General features: G+C 40.6%; 1 long non-coding RNA gene across 1 annotated transcript in view; it reads right to left on the bottom strand.

Annotated features, from left to right (window-relative positions):
* LOC122807548 overlaps nt 1–16864 on the bottom strand; it is a 169187-nt gene that overhangs the window by 118221 nt on the left and 34102 nt on the right. The window contains exon 2 of the long non-coding RNA XR_006365700.1: nt 8288–8346. This is a non-coding gene — a long non-coding RNA (uncharacterized LOC122807548). The remainder of the gene's footprint in view (nt 1–8287; nt 8347–16864) is intronic.

The raw sequence follows: 16864 nt of genomic DNA, 5'->3' as shown, positions 1-16864 counted from the left end.
TGCCCTCTGTAGTCTGCCCAGCACCTCCCTGACATGCTGGAGGTGCTCCTGCCTGGAATGGCTGTAGCTGGCAATATCATCCAGGTAAGCAAGGACAAAATCTCCTGCTTCTGCTAGAATATGATCCACCAGCCTCTGGAAAGTTGCTGGAGCATTTTTTCATCCCAAAGGGCATCTTTGTGATCTCATAGAAGCCACAAGGATTCACAAAGGCTGACCTCTCTCTCTAGCACTGGGAGTCAAGGGCATCTGCCAGTAACCATTGGTAAGATCAGTAGTGGTAAGATGCTTAACCCCACCCAGCTGCTCTAGGGCTCCATCCATCCTAGGCATGGGGTTAGCATCTGACTCTGTGTGACTATTTAATTTCCTGTAGTCCATACAGAACCTGTTGCTGCCATCCTTCTTTGGCACCAGTACCACTGGGGGAGTCCCAAGGGCTGTTGGACTCTTGAATTACCCCTAGTTCCAACATTTCCTGTATCTCCTCCATCAGAGTCTGTTTGAGTCTCTCAGGCACCCTATAAGGAGCCTGTGTAATAGGCCTTTGGGGTCCTGTATCCACATGGTGCTGCACCAGGTGGGTGCAGCCTGGGTTCCCAGTGAACATGTCCCCAAACTCCTGTAACACTGCTCAGATTTCTAGAACCTGGGTAGGGGATAGCTGCTGGGACATTGCTACCCCTTCCACTGAGGTGTCAGTCCGAGCCTCACTGAGGAGATCAGTCACCAGAGCCTCCTCAGACTCCTCCTGCCATCCACTGCAAATAGTTAACACAAGGGCCTCCCTATCATGGTAAGGTTTCATCATGTTAACATGGTACAATTTGTGCCCTGCCTCCTGCCTAGCAGTTCAACATCACTGACCTTTCTTATCATCTTGAAGTGTCCCAATCAAGCTGCATGTGGTGTGGTGTGTCTGACAGGAATGAGAACCATAACCTGCTGCCCTACAGCATACTCTCTAGCTCAAGCATTCCTGTCATACCAGACCCTTTTCTGCTGTTGGGCTTCTGCCAGGTTTTCCTGTGTGAAAACTATGAGTTCACTGACCCTTGTCCTAAGGTTTAGGACATACGGCACAACAGACTCCTTGTGGGATTAACACTCAACCTCCCATTCATCTGGAATCAAATCTAGAGGTCCCCTCATCCTATGCCCATACAGCAACTAGAAGGTTGAAAAATCTATGGATTCCTGGGGCACCTCTCTGTAAGCAAACAACAGATGGGACAAATATTTGTCCCACTCCCTCTTAAACTGGTCTGCAAATGCCCTTAGCATGGTCTTGAGTGTAGAGTTTAACCTCTCAAGACCATTAGTCTGGGGATGGTAGGGGGTGGTCTTCAGGGGCTTCACCCCGCAGTACTTCCACAGACAATCCAGCAGGTCTGACATGAAACTGGCACCTCTGTCAGTCAGTAATTCTTTTGGGAAACCCTGCTGAAAATATCTAATAAAGCATTTGCCACCTTTTCTGCCTCAATGAAGGACAGAGCCACTGCCTCAGGGTATCTGGTAGCATAATCTACTAACACTAGGATATATGTTTTCCCTGTGGCACTTAGGGTACTCAGAAGCCCCACGATATTCATAGATACCCTCTGAAATGGCTCTTCAATCACAGGCAAAGGCATCAAAGGAGCTCTCACCTTGTCTCCTGCCTTGTCTACCTTTTGGCACTGGTCACAGGTCCTGCAGTACCCTGTTACATCTCTGGAAATTCCAGGCCAATTAAAGTTCTGCATAATGCATCTCTTTGTATGCTTTGTGTCCATATGACCTGCAAAGGGAATATCATGGGCTATGGCTAGAAGTGCCAGACTGTAGACTCTGGGCACTACCAACTGCTGTATTCTCTCACCCTCTAGCCCTCCCTCAGGGGTCCACTCTCTATACAGTAACCCTTTCTTCCAGTATACAGATTCCCCCTCACCTCATTATCACCTCCCTCACACCTTGTAATGTCAGGTCTGAGAGCTGACCCTGTCTCATCTCTCTCTTTGTAACCTTTTCCAGCTCCTCTTCCACAGGACGTCTGGTATCCTCTGACAGCGGTACCTCACTGTCAGCCTGGGTACTGGTGCCTCATTGTCAGCCTGGCTACAGGTGCCTCACTGTCAGCCTGGGTACAGGTGTCTTACTGTCAGCCTGGGTACAGGTGTCTTACTGTCAGCCTGGGTACTACTACTCACCTCTGCCCTTGCAGCTACTCTGTCCAAGGGAACATTAGCACTCACAAGCAGCTGTGGCTCACCTTCAGTCTCACTGCTACAGGGTTGCTCCCTCCCTGAAGTAACCACCACACCAGTCCTGGCTTCAAATGTGTGGTCTGTCTGCTCCCCCCCCCCAGGCTACCAGCCCCACATGCTTGTCTCCAAGCCTGACTGCAGGTAACTGCATGCACACATGGTACTGCATTATCAAAATCATTCCATATCAGGACATCTGTGGGGATATCCTCAAACATACCTACTTGCTGACTTCCTTTTCCAGCCTCCCAGTCAAGGTGAACCCTAGCCATGGTATTTGAAATGGGGTCCCTCCTAAAGCTCTGACTGACGCAAACTGCCCAAGTAAGTAGTGCTCTTCTTTAACCATTGCAGACCTCACAATGGTTAGGTCAGAGGCTGTGTCTCTCTTAGCAGTGGCCTGTTTCCCATTTACTAAGATAGGATATAACCTCTTGTGGTAGTTTGGTATCCTTGTTGTCTCCAGACAACTTACTGCTGGCATTCTGTCATTCCCACTTACTGGCTTTCCCACCTTTTGTTCCTCCACCTTGCCTCAATGGACATCTATATGTTACATGGCCCCACTGCTTGCATTTAAAACATTTAACCCATAGTCCTGGCCATCTACCTGAACTAGTGGCTTTCCCTGCTACTGGTAGACTCTGTTTCAGCGGTTTAGGCTGCCCACCATGGGTTCCCTTAGACCCATGAGCAGCACTGGGTATCCATTTCCTGTGCAGTGATGCCCTGTCTTCCTGGGTATAGGTCTTTCTAATTCCCCAACTCATCTGCAGTATTGCATTGCCTATCTGCTAACCAGATTCTCATGTCCTCAGGCAATGTGCTAAGGGCTTGTTCCCTCACCAAAAGGTCTGCCAGTCCTTCAAAAGTGGTGACCTGACATCCACTCACCCACCTATGAAAATAAGTGCTTAACTCAGCAATATATTCACGCACACTTTCATCTGCCTTGCGTCTCTGCTCATAAAACTTTTTTCTATAAGCTTCAGGTGTTAACCTAAAACACTCTAACAGACACATTTTAACAGTATTATAATTTAAGCAATCAGTATCAGAATATTTAGAAATAGCAGTTGAAGCTTTACCATGAAGTAAGAGAGTCAGGAACTGTACCCAGAGCCCTTGGTCAACATTATACTGTTTATATACCATTTCAAACATATGAATGAAACTATCAAAATTATCCCCTTCTGTAAATTGTGGAAGAAATTTACTGACCTTTGTTGCTTCTTGGGTTTGGTTACTTCCTTCCCCATTACCTCCATGACCCTGGTGAAGAGTCAGCATTGCATTCTCATGTTGCCTTTGCCTCTTATTCTCCTCAGCTTTCAAACATCTCAGCTTCTCATTTTCATCTGCCTCCAGATGTCTCAGTCTTTCTTTTGCTTCTATTTCCAAATATTTGGCCTCCAGTTTAAGTCTCTAACTCCAGATGGATTTTAAGTCCTCTGTGGAAAGGTTGAACTGCCCACATTCTGAGAGTTGTACATCTCCAAGTTCAGTCTGATTGTCCTTCTGATTGCTGGTCTGTGATGCAGCTGTGACTAGGACTGCAATCATCTCTGCTTTAGTCAGGTTGGCATGCACCAGTCCTTTGTTTTAGCACATCTCAGCTAACTGTCTCCTTGTCAGCTTGCCATACTCCTCTGCTGACATCCTTTCCTGCTCTCCCTGACTAACTAAACTAACAAAAAAAATAAAACTATTGTGAGTTGAAAGTCTGAACGTTCACTGTGTGGCTGATTGAGAGTACAAACACCTTCTTCAGTGACCACTGTTTACAGGCTGCAGGAATTTAGTATCCACAGCACTGAATCCTAATATGTGGATATCCCACCACTGCCAACCAATTAATATGTGATGCCCCAGCACTGGCCCAGTAATCAAGGAGCCTCAATCTCACAACTGGGAACAGTGGGGGATGTACACACTGGAAATGATGACAAATACACACACACAGTGAAGTGCAATTTCCCTTAAGAGCACACAGAGATCACAGTCAATCTGGGGCTGGTTTCTCCCTCTTTCTCCAGACCACCATCAAGACTCCCCACTGACACAGCTATAGAGTCGAGATCTCAGCTGTTTGGCCAATCCAAGATCTCCAGCACTCTCTCTGTCCAACCAGTGCTTTGTGTCCCTGCCAGAGTAGCTGACACACACACTCTTTGAGATTTGATTTATACACAAACACAGACACACACCCGGGAAAAGCTGGCACAGGTTTACTAGCTATGCCCACTTTTACCCAGAATATAAGGTAGTTTTTTGCCACCAGCCACTCCGTATCAGCTACTTTAAGCCCCTTAACATAGGGTGTCCAATCATACTGTGTAATGCTACAGGTAATAGAAATGGTAGTTTGACCAAGAGCAAGGCTATTAGGAGTGGCCTGCACAGTGTCACCAAATAGATATGCAAGTACTCTAAGAGCTTAAATATCTCTAGACAGACCAGCCCCAATTGAAATGTTTAAAGATATTTAATAATAAATAATAAAAGAACAAGAAAATACACAGTAAACACTCACAGTTACTTCAGAGTTCAAAATCACAGGAAATATTTAAAATAACATTGCTTGACAGTCTCAAATAAAGAAAACATCTAATCTATACTTCACTATATTCCTAACTGTATCTAAGAGAAATTACTGAACCCTAGACTTATCTACTCATAGCAAGTCAAGACAGATGTGGTGAGTGGGTTTTCCAGATGATGTTGCCAGGTCAAAGACAAAATACAAAATGCACAGTCTCTCTCTCTCAGAGAGTTCTTAAGTTAATATCCCAAATATTGCTGCTGGGATACTTGTAGGATGATATCATCTCTTGTTGTCTGACTTTCAGTTCCGAGGCTCACAACCATTGATTTTAGCATCTACTTGTGAAAACACATAGACCTTAGATCTTTTGGCAAATGGTGGAAGTTGTAAAATAATTTACATTCCTCCACATTTAAAGACAATACAAAAAACTTCTAGATCTGCACATTATGTCTCCTGTTCACTGAAACTAAAAGATAACATCTCTTTTATTACAGTTATAAAATAATTTAATTTCAACTATTTTTTCTGAAGTTTTGCAAGTTAACCTTCTATGTGACAGTTCCCACTGTTAAAACATATACATTTACACAGCTACAATAGTTTATATACATTTATGTTCTTTTCCAGTAGATTACACTGTGGATAAATCTGTAATCAGAGTACTCTACAAAATATCTCTTCAGCACATATGTCTGTACAAACCATCTTATATGACATACAGTTCTAATACATTTGTAACACAAGCATATGAATCATGTTGATATTCACAAATAACAGTTATTTACAAAATTCCAGATAGCTGGGCTGGCAGTATCGCCTTCTGTTACAACTGATATTTTGAAAAAAAATAAAATAGTTGAGTATATTTTATACAGGTGTATCCTTATGTGGACACCATGACAGCTTCATTAAAGATTAGAAAATGGAAGAAAGAAAAGTTTGAAAAATGGAAGACAAAACAAAGAGGGGACCACAGAAGGGAAACCATCAAGAAAGCTGTGCAGGAAAAGTTGGGAGAGGAGGGCATGATGTTTGTTGGGGGATAGACCTAGTTTTTTTCAAATGTTTTTTATATGAGAGTAGTGGGGCGGGACATAGGTAAGATGGTGTAGGTGAAAGGATAACGGATGAAGGGCTGAAACACCCGCATGAGTCCAAGCCTGCAGAGACGTTAACATTTTCACTGCTAGATTTGGGCAGTAGAGGACCCAATGTTGAAGGGCAGGGGCCTGTAGTGATACAGTGGTTAACACCAGCTGGGATAGCATGTCTTCTACACACTCTGCAATGAAGCCTCAGGTGGCTGAATCTTCCAGCATGTTCTCAAACAAGTTCTGAAGCCCCCATTCTGTGAGGCATTCCAGGCTGCCACTTGACGGGGTTACTGTAGGAGTGGTGCCACCTCCTTGACCCTACAAGGATGTCCCTGGATGGACAGAGGATGAGTGATCCATAACCTGGGAGGTACACAAACACGATGATCATACTTTTGCCTGAAATACATTAGTTTGAAATACTGCATTAAGAGCACCCATCACAAATAATTTCAACTTATAAAATGACCAATAGGCTTAAATACTGCACTTATTCAGTGTTGCTTTCAGTAATGCGCAGAATGCAATCTATTCCTTCAGTTACAAGTATCTGCCAGTAATTAGCTTATAGATTCTGATGACATTACTTTATTCACTTGTATGTGGAAACTATCACACTCTTGTTTTCAGTAATGAGTGTGATCTCTTCCGTCATTTACTCTATCAGTAAATTCATTAAATAAAGTAATAAAATTAAAGACAGACATACTACAGTTATACACTGACTTCTGTCTCTATGTTTGTCTATCTCTGTGTTGCTTGCAGTAATATACTGAAGGCACAGTATTACTTTAGATACTTCTGTATGACAGTATATTGATAGCTATCTATATATATATATATATATATATATATATATATATATATATATATATATACGGTTGCTATAGTCGAACAACTCAAAAAATCAATCTAGGAATGGTTTTAACATGGGTTGAGGTAGGTGTTCAGTATTATTCTGAACTACAAACATCTCCCCTACCTCGACCCATGTTAAAACCCATTCCTAGATTGTTTTTTTGAGTTCATTACCATTTTCAAACTTCTCTGTTCGACTATAGTACAGTCGACGGAGTGCCGTTCGAAATTTTGATAGTAAACCTATATATATATATATATATATATGTATTTTTATATATATATATATATATATATATATATATATATATATATATATATATGGGTCTACTTCAGAATGTCAACCGTTCAGAATGCCGACTTTCATATGGCTGACGCCATATGATCGACATTCCGAAAGACCAACATTCTGAAATAGCACTATTTACCTACCTGTAAACAGAGTAAAACTGTGTTATGCAGGGGGGCAAGCCCCCCTTCAACCCCTGCTACTTAAATATTCTCACTCCAAGATCGCACTACAGTGCAGGAAAGGGGAATCTCCCAGTCCCACTCTGTAGTGGGATCTACGCTATCATTTGTCGGTCTTTTAAATGTTCGCTAATATGATGTCGGCCATATGAATTTCAAACATTTGAAATTTGAACAAATGAAGGGCTCCTATATATAATATATATATATATATACACGCATATATATATATATATATATATATATATATATATATATATATATATATATATATATATATATATATATATATATATATATATATATATATATATATATATATATATATATATATATATATGGATTCACTACTGAATCCCGAAATAACACAATCCCGAAAACCTAAATACTGAGACTATAAGCCCAAAACCCCACATTACCGAAATATTAAAACCACGAAATTCAAAATCGCGAAAGTACTACATACATACAGCACACACACAAACATACACACAGCCTCCCCCATAACCAAACAAACCACCCTACACTAAAGATAAGCAGGGGGACTTTGCCCCCCTGCACCCCCCATGTGGGGGGCTGTGCCCCCCACACCCCCCTACTTTAATATTCTAACTCCGTGATCGCACAAACATACACACAAGGCAAACTCACACCCACACATTACAGCTCCTCACACACACACACACACACACACACACACACACACACACACACACACACACACCACAGTCACAACACATACTTACACACACTAAAGTCCCTCACAAACACACTTACACACACATACTTACCTGAACCACAACACCAGAAGCGCTAACTCAAAATCCCTTAACATCGGGATTTAGAATTTCGTACTTCTGGTCTTTCGGTAATGTGGGGTTTTGGCTACATGGTCTCGAGCTTTTGAAATTCGAGATTTCAAATGTTCAAGATTCAGTAGTGTTCCCATGTATATATATATATATATATATATATATATATATATATATATATATATATATACGTAACATAAATTGAAATCAGTTAAACACAGAATTAGCATATACTACTTTATTCAAGCTTACTGAAGGCCTCTCCAGCTGCTGCTCCTGTTGTCTTCTGTTATAGGAGACCTCTGCCTCAGCTGTATAAAGAAGAAATGAGTAAATTCTTGTTCATCTGTATTTCGTACTTTTTGCCGTTTTCATCTGTGTGCCATTATTATTTCTAAACAGCTATAATCATTGCCTTATTTGCTTAGCCATGCATTTGCTCAAGCATATAATACTGTATGAATTCTCATAATTTGTTAATCTCCCATTTACTGTCATTAAACAAAACATATTTTGTTAGTGTTTATACTTTGCATAAACAGTCTCTGAATTTGTTTCAGCAAGCTTTGCAGACACCCAGAGCAGTTTTAGAAGTTATGGAAGTTTTCATTTCCTAAGCTGTTCAAATGTGTGGGCTTCATCGTTTTCTTCCTGAGCAATTCTAAGCCAATAAGGTCATGATTTAGAAATATATGCAGAAGTAATACAGAGTTAATAACACTGGTTATTTCTCAGTAAAGTATGTGCTAGACAGTCACTTCACAATGCAGAAACCCTCTCCTCCCCTTCCGCAACCTACATTCTGACTAGGGTGTGGTACCTGACCAACTTCAGCCATGTTGTACGTGCAGTTACAATTCTGAAAAGAAAGCATTTCCTTATTCAGCTAATAGACAACTGAATAATGCCTGGCCTATATAAACTCTCTGCATATAATTAGTGTAGTACCGAAGGTAGTGCAATAATAAATGAAATTCTGGAAATTAAAGCATTTTCTTTTTTCTTTCTGTTTAAAGACATGGAAAACCAGTTGTTAGACTACTGTGCAGGTTTATACCTGTGTGTTTATTGTTATCACATATGAATTATATACTTCTATGCCGATGTAGTTCTGTATGCAGATATATTATGCTTTCTGTGCCATTATTTTAAGAATAGTATAGATACATTTTTGTGGATAAACATTTTTCTTCTAACAAATACCATCAATAATGTAATGTCCTTCAATGTTTAACCCAGGCTAAATATGCCCCCCCAAAAATATACTTACTATAGAACTCTGTCCTTTATGCCTGTACCTGGTCTACCCACTCTGCCAGCCTGTCTGCTCTATGCTTCTTCAGGTCATCATTCCTGTAGCAGCACTGCTGGCGGGGTGGATGACCCCTGTATGGGTCTCCATGAGTTCAGCCAACTCCTGCCAGATACTGGTTTTCTTCCAAATAGTGCTTTTAGTGCATGCCACAGTCTTTTCCAGGTATGACTCCAGAAGGTAAAGCATGATTTTGGTCTCCTTATTAGACCAGCTGTGAGTGAGGCCTCATGCCTCAACAGGTGCTACCATGACTATATATACCAGTACCAGAATGAAGAAAGTATAAGCAGGGCTGTGGTTCAATGTTCAAGAACCGCTTCCTCTGGGGTGTGATACTACCTTAACCAAACCCAGATGACCAATAAGGGTAATACAGCAGGTACTGTTATTATTGGCAAGTTTGGTTTAACCAAATATGTTTTATCACAAACATGTTTTTAATGAATACATTACAATTTGACTTATAAAAATGCAAAAATCATTTCCATTATGTCAGAGTTATGATTGCCAGTGTTTGTGCACTTTGCCTTAGCTATCGTTTTCGAATTATAAAACCTGAATGTTTTACTTTTCTTCATTATAGCATGAAAGATACATTTTTTGTGTGGAGGGGCTTGCATGAATACACCTACCTGTGACAAGGTGTATCAGAGGAGAGAAGGTGGGCAGAGATTACTGTAGTGCTGTGATAACTCTAATCCATAAGACTCCATTTTATTTTTATCTGAATATTTTCACACATCGGCTTACCTGAACTTATCTATATGTTCCTGCTGAATGCTTGGAAAGTCACGGATGAGCTGCCGATGGCGTCAAACTCCACAGCTGTCTGCAGTGTGTTCACAGCAGGAGTCTGAATCTGTGTTCATGAGCATCCCCATCCCAGAACATTTTACATCAAAAAGTGGTTGCACACATTCATGTATTCCTGCTATTCATAGAGATGAATGTAAAAGACCTTAATTTGCATACAGAATGTGCAAATAGACTGAAATTAATGTGGAAAAGTCAAATGTCACCATATTAACTTGCCATTATTTAAGTTAATTGGGAAACGTCTTAGGAAACAGCAGACGTCTTACAGTAAGGAAATAAAATAATTATGAGTTAAGAAGCAGTTAGAAACAGGTAACAGTAATAACAAAATAATTATGAGTTAAGAGCACTTAAATAATTATGAGTTAAGAAGCACTTAGAAATAGGTAACAAAATAATTATGAGTTAAAATAACAAAATAATTATGAGTTAAATAATTAAACAGGTAACAAAATAATTATGAGTTAAAATAACAAAATAATTATGAGTTAAATAATTATGAGTTAAGAAGCAAACAAAATAATTATGAGATAAGAAGCACTTAGAAACAGGTAACAAATAACAAAATAATTATGAGTTAAGAAGCACTTAGAAACAGGTAACAGTACGGAGCTGAAGTAAGGAAATAACAAAATAATTATGAGTTAATAACAAAATAATTATGAGTTAAGGCACTTAGAAACAGGTAAGAAATAACAAAATAATTATGAGTTAAACAAAATAATTATGAGTTAAAATAACAAAATAATTATGAGTTGAAACAGGTAACAGTAATGAGCTAAATAAAATAATTATGAGTTAAATAATTATGAGTTGAAATAACAAAATAATTATGAGTTAAAATAATTATGAGTTAAAAATAACAAAATAATTATGAGTTAAGAAGCACTTAGAAACAGGTAACAGTACGGAGCTGAAGTAAGGAAATAACAAAATAATTATGAGTTAAGAAGCACTTAGAAACAGGTAACAGTACGGAGCTGAAGTAAGGAAATAACAAAATAATTATGAGTTAAACAGGTAACAGTAACGGAGCTGGAAATAACAAAATAATTATGAGTTAAAATAACAAAATAATTATGAGTTAATAAGAAAATGACGGGTAAACAGTAATCTGGAGCTGAAGTAAGGAAATAACAAAATAATTATGAGTTAAGAAGCACTTAGAAACAGGTAACAGTACGGAGCTGAAGTAAGGAAATGCCACTTTTATTATTGATGGGTATTAATGAATATTGCAAACCTGCCATTTGGAAGTGGGGATTCAGTACATCAGCATGTCAAGTGATTAGTTATCAATGAGGAAAATTATTACTTCATTATCATGCATTGATTATGCAAATATGGTAGGAATGCAGTCATTAAGTTGTGAAGTACTATGGGGTAAGGATTTATGACTGTTAGAAATGAATAGGAATTGATATGAATATGTGACGATGGTAGGGGGGGTCAGCAAAGATGGATTCTGTTAAAAAAGTGGTTCTTTATTTATGGGAATGTACTGCAGCTAATACCCAAACACAGTTTCACCTGTAGGGATTTGTTTATTTTGTATGTTATACCACCGATCAGATCATATACTTTTAGCTATTGATATTATGCCTTTCGCATAGGTGATGGTTCAGAAGGGTCCTTGAAGCAGTATACTTACTTCAGAACAAATTCAGAATAATATAATAAATGAATGAACATATACACACACACACACACACACACACACACACACACACACACACACACACACACACACACACACACACACACACACACAGCTATATATATATATATATATATATATATATATATATATATATATATATATATATATCAGCAGCAGAAAGCACCCCTGCCTTCCACACCTTTCGGCCTCAGAACTTGGACCGAAGCTCCAAAGACAGTTGTGTTTCCATATTCATAAAGGATGAGCACACTTCCAGACTGGTAGCACAACCTAACACATCTGAGATACTTTAGGTGCAGCTAACATTGGGTAAGACAGCAATTCAGGTCATAGCCTGCTATAGGACCCCAACTATGTCCCAAGACTCACACTCCACATTCCTAAGCACCCTGGAGAATATCAGGCTCCACCCTAACACTCTCATACTGGGCGACTTCAACTACCCCTCTATTAACTGGGAAAACTACTCATGTACCAATACACTTGCCCAATGTTCCCTGGAATTCATTAATTCCAATGCCCTGGAACAGCTCATTTGGTCATTACTAACATGAGTGACCATTGCTCTACACTAATAGTCAACTCCTCCCTGGTTAGATCTGACCAGAAACTAATTGGAAATCCACATCCCTCCCACCCACCCCTCCGCAAAGGTATCCACCATGAAAAACTTCTCCAAAGTTAACTTTGGGCTCCTAGAAACAGAGGGGGCTAGCTTCACGGCACCCATGAAAATGGAGAATAGTTGCATGACCGCTGAATCATACACCAATGCACTGTATGAACACATACACAAATGTATGGATCTCGCTATACCCAACAGAACCAAAACGCTCTCTTCCAAAAAAAAGAAGCCAATCTGGTGGTCCCCTGTCATAAACAAACTCTACAACAGAAGGAGGAAACTGATGTGGAATAAGGTGAAGTCCCAAGACTGGAAAAACTCCCTTATCAACCTCAACAAAAAGTTGACATCCCTTATCAAATCCTCTAAAGCTAGCTATGAAAACAGGATTGCATCAGATAGTAAAGACAACCACAAGGCCGTCTATAGTTATGTAAAGAATCTCCATGGCAATACCCAGATTTGCTATGAGCTACTGCACAATGGTATCTCCTACACTGAGTCAACAGATATTGCCAATATACTGGCTGACAGATTCAGTGCCAACTTTACCCCTCTCCCCCCCAAAGGAACAATCACAATACCAGTAGATTGCCAGGCACCCAGTATTACTGTTGCACAGGTTAAAACAGCACTGTCCAAGGCCAAGAATACAGCTTTTATGGCACCTGACAATATCTCTGACTGTGTTCTACATGAACTACAGAGTGAACTGGTACCTCACCTGTGTGCCCTGTTCAACCACAGCCTCACCTCAGGCTTTGTTCCTACCGAATGGTGCACTGCTACAGTCATCCCTCTCCACAAATGAGGAGCAATTACAATTTCTGGGAACTATCACCCCATTAACCTGACAAGTCTGATATGCAAAACTATGAAACACATCACCATGGACCTAATAAACAAGGATATAGGGAATCTCCAAACTCTGGATCCCACACAGTTTGGTTTTGTGAAGTTTAAATCATGCCTGCTCAACCTGGTTGTCTTCTTTGAGCCAGTCACCAGAGCTGTGGATGAAGGCAAGATGGTTCATACAGCCTACCTTGATCTGGCCAAGGCCTTTGATACCATTCCCCTCACAGGAATCATAGAAAAACTCACTAAGATTGGCATCAACCCATATATCACTAGGTGGGTTGCAAACTGGCTCACAGATAGAAACCACAGTATGAAAGTAGCTGACTCCAAGTCAGACTGCTGACCAGTCACGATTGGAGTCCCACAGGGTTCATTCCTGGGTCCTCTCTTGTTTGGTATCTAATTCTCTGAAGTCCAGGCCAACATGAAGGGACTCTGGCTGACAAAGTTCACAGACGATTGCAAGTTGGGAGCTATTATTAACTCCCCAAGTGATGTTGACATCTTACAGAAAGGCTTCACTGAGACCAACGACTGGTGTCAGAACCATGGCCTTTAGCTCAATGCCAGAAAATGTGTCTTCATCCCCTTTGGGAAAAACCCGGTTCCCATGAATTACCACATTGATGGGAGCCCACTGAACACTGAAGGCATTATTAGAGATCTGGGGACACAGGTTGAAAGCAACCTCTCCTTCGACCACCACATTGCCACTGTGGTCAGAATGTCCTTCTATGTGGCACATCTCATTACTAAGGGTTTTGCATCCAGGAAGAAAAAGGTCATTGTCTCCCTCTACTCTTCCCTCATTAGGCCAATCATTGAGTACAATGCCCCATTTGGCATGTACCTCACTAAACATCTGCAACAACTGGAGAGGCCACAAGCGTACCTCACAAAGAGGATCCTAGGCTTTAAACACTTGTCCTATATGGGCAGACTCAAAAAACTCCAACTATTCTCTCTCTCATATTGCCTACTTAGAGGCGATCTCTGCTTGACTTACAAATCCATATCTGACCCAGATCTGTTAGAAATGCTACATCTAAAGAAATCCCAATCCCTCCGCACCACATGGTCCAGAGACCTCTACCTCATTACCACAATCAACAGAACATGCTGGAGTGACAGGTTCATAACCTAGAGACTGCCCATGCTATGGAATAGACTTCCCATACATGTCAAACAGAGCACCTCACTGGCCCTCTTCAAGAGAAATCTTGATGAGTGGATGAGAAATAGAAAATACTCCCCGGGGATCACTCCAGTGGCTTTACTTGACAGAAGCACTGGGAACTAAGGTCGGGTGGCATGATGCCAGGGTAATCCTAAGGCGCTAGGCTTGTAAAGTCTCCAGGGCCATTAGCCTGGAACACACCTAAGAACCTACGATGTCACATGGCATTGCAGTCATTAACACTACTTCTCTGTGCATTAACATTCTTACAGGTGCACGTTATCTACACCTGAAAGGTATTAGTACACATCTTTTTATGGAAACACACTAATGACAAAGTTACACATTGAAATGAGTATCCTGCCTTTTAAACAAACACTGCTTCCAATTTACTCTCACCATTGCAGAAATGATGATTTTTTTTTGTCTTTGAAGTAACAAATTATTGTGCATGACAAAATAAAAGTAATTTAACATTTGTTTATGAGAAAGTCCAACTAGGACAGAGCCTATTTTCAGCAGAGACCCAGGGAGAAATGCTCCTGACACATGTCTTTGTAACATGGGAGGAAACTGGAACACCTGGAAGTAATCCACATGAATGCAGAGAGGACATGCAGACTCCACACAGATGGTACCCCAGCCAAGAATCAAACCAAATAACCTCTTGCTATGAGGCAACAACGCTAACCGTTACACCACTGCACCGTCATCTCAGCAAAGAACATGCTTCAATCTGATCTGATAATAAATTGCAAAAATATAAAAAAAATATAACACATTTTCACTCAAATGCAATGCATGAAGTCATCAAATACTAAAATAGCTGTTTTTACTAATTATACCAGATGATGACATTCAGTACAAGCATACTTATGAACATCACTTCTAAACAATTTATTTAGCAAGACGGTTAAAAAAATGTGATTATTACTTATATGATGCCTTTAGATCATTACTGAACAAGAGTCGTTGAGCACTGAGGCATGACCTAAACAGTAATATGAGTAACTGTTATGAAATAAAAAAAATATATATATTTTTTAAGATGAGAGGCAATATCAGATGAACAGTGACAGCTGACCATGTACCACACTGCATAGTCCATAGATATGACTCCATGCAGCAATTATACTCTGTAATTTTTTTATAAGAAAGGAAACAGTAGCCTGCATGTCATAGCTCATAGCTGTGGACTAGACACAGCCTCTTTACCTGCACAGCATTATGCTATGCATGAGCCCATGCATGGGGTCCATTACTACTGCTGCCGTCTGCTCATCATTACTAGGCTAATGGCCCTGGGGCCCCTACAAGCCTAGCCAAGAGTTTATACCCAAAAAAGAAGCTTTCATCAGCAGCTGTCTGTCCTGTCAATAAGGAACACAGGTGGAACCCCTGGGACAAATTCATGGTTTCCCATCCACTCATCAAGGTTGCACTTGAAGAGGGTCAGCGAGGTACTCTATGTTTGACATGTATGGGAAGTCTATTCCAGAGATGAGCAGCCTTTGGGAAACAAACCTGTCTCTCCAGCAGGCTTTGTTTATGTCACATATTACATTTAGGCATTTTGATCGGATAATGCACAAGGAGTTAGATTTACACATATGGAGCATCTGTAGTAGAGCAGGGTCTGAGATTGCCTTGTAGGTGAGACGGAGATCGCTTTGAGCAATCTGTATGATACAGAGTAGTGTGATAGTGATTTGTCCCTGTCTGCATAGGACAGGTGTTAGAGGCCATGGATTCTCTTTGTGAGGTATTTCTGTGGCCTTTCCATTTGGTGCAGGTGTTTGGAGAGGTACATACCAAATGGGGTGTTATACTCAATTATTGGCCTAATGAGGGAGGAGTACAGAGAGGTAATAACCTCCTTTTTTCTGGATGCAATCCCTTCACTTATGAGATGAACTAAGTAAAAGGCTTTTCTGACCACTGCCGCTACATGATGGTTGAATGTGAGATTGTTGTCAACCTGAGTGCCCAGGTCTCTCACCACAGGTTGTGTGCTTAGGGGGTTTCTGTTGATGTGGTAATCAGTTGGGGCTGTGTTTTTGCCAAATGGTATGATGAGACATTTTTTACATTTAACTTAAGGCCATGACTTTGGCACCAGTCATTTGTTGCTGTGAGACCTTCTTGCAGTATGTTAACATCATTTGGGGAGTCAATGACAGCACCCAACTTACAGCCATCTGCAAACTTGGTCAGCTACAGGCCTTTAGTCTTCAACTGGACCTCTGAGAAGTAGATGCCAAACAGGGGTCCCAGGACAGATCCCTGGGAAACACCACTAGTGAGAGGTCTGCTGTCGGAGGTGGAGGTCCCTATTTTGACATTGTGGGTCGTAT

Source organism: Protopterus annectens, chromosome 7.part1 (genome assembly GCF_019279795.1).
Source record: "Protopterus annectens isolate FY-2018-M chromosome 7.part1, PAN1.0, whole genome shotgun sequence".
NCBI lineage: Eukaryota > Metazoa > Chordata > Ceratodontiformes > Protopteridae > Protopterus > Protopterus annectens.
Note: the sequence above shows the minus strand (reverse complement) of the source record. Positions and strands in the feature narration are given on the sequence as shown.